Source organism: Pavona decussata, unplaced genomic scaffold (assembly GCF_977016875.1).
Source record: "Pavona decussata unplaced genomic scaffold, jaPavDecu1.1 SCAFFOLD_84, whole genome shotgun sequence".
Taxonomy (NCBI): Eukaryota; Metazoa; Cnidaria; class Anthozoa; order Scleractinia; family Agariciidae; genus Pavona; species Pavona decussata.
In genome coordinates, this window is record NW_028145502.1 from 3,585,711 (window position 1) to 3,592,500 (window position 6,790).

Genomic DNA, 6,790 nt, shown 5'->3' on the forward strand with positions numbered 1-6,790 from the left:
TTTCGAAACCTCCCTGAAATCACATGTATTTCATTATATTTAGGGGTACGCATTCCAGTATTTGTTGTTTTTAGCAATCTCTGTCAACAGTTGCATATCGTGTACATCTATTAGTGTCCGAAAACCTCATGTTCTTATTGCCACACTTCAGATAAACCCTGCCGTTTTGCTCTCGATTTTCAAAGGACGTTTTTGTCGGTGACCTTATCTCATTCTATGAAAACAAATTGGAATTTGACTTCACTCGAGATAGCTAATTAGATGTAATGGTATACGTAACTAATATCCTCGCCTCGTTTATGAATGACTATGATTAACGAATGAAGACACCTTGACGAATAATCTCGTACCCCGATCTCAGTCGTCGGTTTAATCTCGTACCCCGATCTCAGCCGGGGGAGATCTGGGTACGAGATTCACAAAGTTGGCTTGATAGCTCAATTGGTAGAGCACTGCAACGGTATCGCAGAGGTCATGATTTCGAATCCCGTTCAAGCTTGAATTTTTTTCAGGCTTTCTTTTCGCAACTGCTTAAGTTGCGTAGATAACTGCGATGATCAATCCTTTTTAGTTGACTCGGAACACATTTGATTTTATCTGGCTCTGGTAAACATTCTCAGCCCAGTCTTTGGTCACTTTTACACTAGGCCAAAGTACCCAGGATTCGTGGCGTCCCCGCCACACTACCCAGTTTACACTTAAAGTGCTCGGATAGTTTTAGATCAAACCGCGATCGTTTTGAAGCCGGGCTTGTAATCGTGGCCTCTGTATTTCGACTAAACAAAGATTTCATTTGCCTCAAATAAAGACAATTTACTCGCAGTGAAGTATGAGAAGTAGTTTCGTCTTTTTTCACGTCGTTCCTGCACTTGCATGTTGTAGCACGCATTTCGTTGGTCTTGGTAACTGACCAAGCGTTTTTGTTAAACAATTTTCCCTGGACGTGTCAACTAGCTTCTATATAACTTTTCAATTTAAAACTGGATCAAAAATAATTATATTTTAGAGTTTTGATAGGTTTAGCGGTCATGAGATATCAACCCTTGTACCATGCCCGAGAAATACCGGTCATACAGAGAATCGTCTTCCGGTCTTTTTCTCGCAAAATAAAATCAGCAAGATCTGGAATATTTCTCGGTTATTTTTAATAAAACAATTATTCCAGTTGTACTTGTTGGATATCGAATGATTACAGCTAACTTTAATATCTACTTCTCAAATCCAAGGGGCGCTTGTGGCATGGAGTAATTGTTAAATATTTGAATCTCAAGACGGAAGTATGATTAGGTTGACACTTGTTAATGATAATAACATAGTAAATGTCCGTGTACTCACGTTTAGGTGTCCGTTAAGCCATTTCGTTTTGTTTCCAAGGAGGCTTTCGTAGTTTTTTTTTTTATAGGAAATGTGCAGATACCGGCCGCAATCTGAACTATTGACACAAACAAATGTTTCTGTAAGTAAGCTGGAATACTCATTTTTTCACGGCTTGCATTGACACATTCACACATAAAAAAACTGAGTTCCCTCGGGAAAGGTTGACAAGTCAAACTTTGTTCTGTAAGACAATACAATTAAAAAAAACTTTGTCATATTTCATCAGTAGGAGAGGAGACTCTGGGAACTCTTTCGCTATTTATCACCAAAACAAAACTTCTGCGATATAAACATATTGGAATTTATATTAATAATAGTCTCAGAGGTTGACAAAAAGGGAAAAGTTGTCAAGTCCTAATTGTAATGTAATAACTTGATTTAATCATCAGTTGAGCTTAAGCATAGTAAGCTTCGTCTAGTATAATGGTTAATGTCAGCTCATTAAGAAGTTATTTCCAAGTAGTATCTAGTATTGTAATCATTTATTCTGTGAGAATGATGTATTATTCAGTAATTACACAGGCAAACTAGGAAAAAGAAATTCCGAGTGCTCCTATCAGGAGTCGAACCTAAGACCTTCCGATTACTAGTTCGGATGCTCTACCACTGAGCTACAGGAGACTCGCGGGAGGTAAGGCAATTAAACTAGGTTCATGGGACAAACATCCTGCATACTGCTAGGATTGGAATGTCAATGAGTGGCATATGCGCAATGAAAGGAAATGTGATGTAATATTTTAAGCCTGGTGGTGGTCTGTGTTCCGTACGGCAATACAAATAAAATAAAAAATAAAAAACTTTGTCATATTTCATCAGTAGGAGAGACCCTGAACTCTTCCACTTTTTATGAGCAACAACTTATTTTAAAAACGTCTGTGGTAGACATCTTGCAATTTATACTAATTGTAATCTCAGCTGGAAAAATTAAGAAGGGTAATCAATTAAAAGAAATGCATCCATCAATCTATTGACCTAAATTACATTATATTATCGCAGTAAGAAAACCTTCTCGCGCATTACCACTTTTTAAACTCGTGAATGCACGCATGAAAATTCAACGAGTTATCGCCATGTGGGGTTTTTGTCACTCGGTCGATCGGTGGGTGGATTGTAAACTTATACTTTTAACACAAAGTAGAGCTGATTCGGTTAAAAAAGAAAGTCATAAGAACTGCATTGTTCTTAGCTTTACTGAGGAATCGACACCTGTTTTCAAAAAGCTGTCTGATGCCATCACCCTTCGTACTTAAGTTTTATGTAATATACAGTCATTTCAACTAACGTCGGCTAAAAGCATGAAGCTAAAAGACAAGACCGAAAGTTTACGTGAGATTTTTATGAATAAATTCATCAAAATCAGTCATGCCTGGAGAAAACAATAGGTTGTAATTAGCAGTACAATGACCTGCACGTGCAGGGATGATTTTGATGAAATTATTCATAAAAAATAATCCCACAAAACATTGCGGTCTTGTCTTTAAGCTTGATTTTAATCCGACAACGTTAATTGACATAGCTGTATCAAAAAAGGCTATTTCTCCAACGCGTCCTTAAATTCTCCAGTTTCTTGGTAATCAAACTTCTCTGCAGGACACGTGTTATTTGAAGCAAACAAATGATCGAGCTTGGTGTGAGTCTTAGCAACTCAGTGGTAGAACATTCGACAGGTCATTGTTCAAAGTCCACTTAAAACTTGTACGATTATTCACAGTTTTCAAAAGAACTTTAAATTAAAACGCGTTACAAACGCGTTAAAAACGCGTACAAAACGGGTTTAAAACGCATACAAAACGCATTTATAACGCGTACAAAATGCTTTCAAAACGCGTTTCAAACGCGTTCAAAACGCGTTTAAAACGCATACAAAACGCGTTTAAAACGCGTTCCAAATGCATTTAAAACGCGTTAAAAACGCGTTCTAAAACCGTTTAGAACGCGTTCCAAACGAGTTTAAAACGAGTAAAAAACGCGTTCAAAACGCGTACAAAACGCGTTGAAAACTCGTTGAAAAAACGCGTACAAGAACGCGTTTAGAACGCGTTCAAAACGCGTTTAAAACGCAGAAAAAACGCGTTTAAAAAACGCGTTCAAAACGCGTTTAAAACGAGTAAAAAACGCGTTCAAAACGCGTACAAAACGCGTTGAAAACGCGTTGAGAAAACGCGTACAAGAACGCGTTTAGAACGCGTTCAAAACGCGTTTAAAACGCAGACAAAACGCGTTTCAAACGCGTTTAAAACGCGTACAAAACGCGTTTAAAACAGGTACAAAACGCGTTTAGAACGCGTTCAAAACGCGTTTAAAACGCATACAAAACGCGTTTCAAACGAGTTCGAAATGCATTTAAAACGCGTACAAAACGCGTTAAAAACGCGTTCTAAAACCGTTTAGAACGCGTTTAAAACGCGTAAAAAACGCGTTGAAAACTCGTTCAAAACGCGTACAAAACGCGTACAAAAACGCGTTTACAACGCGTACAAAACGCGTTTAGAACGCGTTCAAAACGCAAACAAAACGCGTTTGAAACGCGTTTGAAACGCGAACAAAACGCGTTCCAAACGCGTTGAAAACGCGTTTAAAACGCGTAAAAAACGCGTTCTAAAACCGTTAAGAACGCGTTCCAAACGCGTTTAAAACGCGTAAAAAACGCGTTCAAAACGCGTACAAAACGCGTTGAAAACTCGTTGAAAACGCGTTGAAAACGCGTTTACAACGCGTACTAAACGCGTTTAGAACGCGTTCAAAACGCGTTTAAAACGCAGACAAAACGCGTTTCAAACGCGTTTAAAACGCGTACAAAACGCGTTTACAACGCGTACAAAACGCGTTTAGAACGCGTTCAAAAAACGTTTAAAACGCATACAAAACGCGTTTAAAACGCGTTCGAAATGCATTTAAAACGCGTACAAAACACGTTAAAAACGCGTTCTAAAACCGTTTAGAACGCGTTTCAAACGCGTTGAAAACGCGTTTAAAACGCGTAACAAACGCGTTCAAGACTCGTTCAAAACGCGTACAAAACGCGTACAAAAACCCGTTTACAACGCGTACAAAACGCGTTTAGAACGCGTTCAAAACGCAAAGAAAACGCGTTTGAAACGCGTTTAAAACGCGTACAAAACGCGTTTACAACGCGTTAAAAACGCGTTCCAAACGCGTTGAAAACGCGTTTAAAACGCGTAAAAAACGCGTTGAAAACTCGTTAAAAACGCGTACAAAACGAGTTTAAAACGCGTTCAAAACGCGTACAAAAACGCGTTTACAACGCGTACAAAACGCGTTTAGAACGCGTTCAAAACGCAAACAAAACGCGTTTAAAACGCGTACAAAACGCGTTTAGAACGCGTTCAAAACGCAAACAAAACGCGTTTGAAACGCGTTTAAAACGCGTACAAAACGCGTTTAAAACGCGTTAAAAACGCGTTCCAAACGCGTTGAAAACGCGTTTAAAACGCGTAAAAAACGCGTTGAAAACTCGTTAAAAACACGTACAAAACGCGTTTAAAACGCGTTCAAAACACGTACAAAAACGCGTTTACAACGCGTACAAAACGCGTTTACAACGCGTTCAAAACGCAAACAAAACGCGTTTAAAACGCGTTTAAAACGCGTACAAAACGCGTTTACAACGCGTTAAAAACGCGTTTCAAACGCGTTGAAAACGCGTTCAAAACGCGTAAAAAACGCGTTGAAAACTCGTTAAAAACGCGTACAAAACGCGTTTAAAACGCGTTCAAAACGCGTACAAAAACGCCTTTACAACGCGTACAAAACGCGTTTAGAACGCGTTTAAAACGCGCTTAAAACGGAAACGTCTTTAAAACGCGTACAAAACGCGTTTACAACGCGTTAAAAACGCGTTTAGAACGCGTTCAAAACCCGTTTACAACGCGTTCTAAACGCGTTTAAAACGCGTAGAAAACGCGTTCAAAACGCGTTGATAACGCATAAAAACGCGTACAAAACGCGTTAAAAACGCGTTCTAAAACCGTTTAGAACGCGTTTAAAACGCGTAAAAAACACGTTGAAAACTCGTTCAAAACGCGTACAAAACGCGTACAAAACGCGTTTACAACGCGTTAAAAACGCGTTCCAAACGCGTTGAAAACGCGTTTAAAACGCGTAAAAAACGCGTTGAAAACTCGTTAAAAACGCGTACAAAACGCGTTTAAAACGCGTTCAAAACGCGTACAAAAACGCGTTTACAACGCGTACAAAACGCGTTTAGAACGCGTTCAAAACGCAAACAAAACGCGTTTAAAACGCGTTTACAACGCGTTAAAAACGAGTTCCAAACGCGTCGAAAACGCGTTTAAAACGCGTAAAAAACGCGTTGAAAACTCGTTAAAAACGCGTACAAAACGCGTTCAAAACGCGTTGATAACGCATACAAGACTCGTTTAAAACGTGTTAAAAACGCGTCCAGAACGCGTTTAAAACGCGTTCAAAGCGCGTTTTCAACGCTTACAAAACGCGTTTAGAACGCGTGAAAAACGCGTTTAAAACGCGTTCAGAACGCGTTTAAAACGCGTACAAAACGCGTTGAAAACGGGTTTAGGACGCGTACAAAACGCGTACAAAAGGCGTTCAAAACGCGCTTATATCGCTACAAGACGCGTACAAAAACGCGTTTACAACGCGTACAAAACGCGTTTAGAACGCGTTCAAAACGCAAACAAAACGCGTTTGAAACGCGTTGAAAACGCGTACAAAACGCGTTTACAATGCGTTAAAAACGCGTTCCAAACGCCTTCCAAACGCTTTTAAAACGCGTACAAAACGCGTTTAGAACGCGTTCAAAACGCAAACAAAACGCGTTTGAAACGCGTTTAAAACGCGTACAAAACGCGTTTACAGCGCGTTAAAAACGCGTTCCAAACGCGTTGAAAACGCGTTTAAAACGCGTAAAAAACGCGTTGAAAACTCGTTAAAAACGCGTACAAAAACGCGTTTACAACGCGTACAAAACGCGTTTAGAACGCGTTCAAAACGCGCTTAAAACGGAAACAAAACGCGTTTGAAACGCCTTTAAAACGCGTACAAAACGCGTTTACAACGCGTTAAAAACGCGTTTAGAACGCGTTCAAAACCCGTTTACAACGCGTTGTAAACGCGTTTAAAACGCGTAGAAAACGCGTTCAAAACGCGTTGATAACGCTTACAAGACTCGTTTAAAACGCGTTAAAAACGCGTCCAAAGCGCGTTTTCAACGCTTACAAAACGCGTTTAGAACGCGTTAAAAACGCGTTTAAAACGCGTTCAGAACGCGTTTAAAACGCGTAGAAAACGCGTTGAAAACGGGTTTAGGACGCGTACAAAACGCGTACAATAGGCGTTCAAAACGCGCTTATATCGCTACAAGACGCGTTTAAAACGCGTTGAAAACGTGTTTAAAACGCGTACAAAAGGCGTT

The 6,790-nt window shown here is 39.8% G+C and overlaps 1 protein-coding gene across 2 annotated transcripts in view; it reads right to left on the reverse strand.

The window, feature by feature from the left end:
• Positions 1-1,434, reverse strand: part of LOC146475494 (melanopsin-like) — a 28,257-nt gene extending 26,823 nt beyond the window's left edge. Inside the window, exon 1 of one of the 2 annotated variants that reach the window (XM_085115912.1) lies at positions 1,336-1,434. The gene's annotated coding sequence lies outside the window, so the exon portion shown is untranslated. The remainder of the gene's footprint in view (positions 1-1,335) is intronic. The other variant, XM_085115910.1, reaches the window with a different exon arrangement.
• Positions 1,435-6,790: the final 5,356 nt, after the last annotated feature.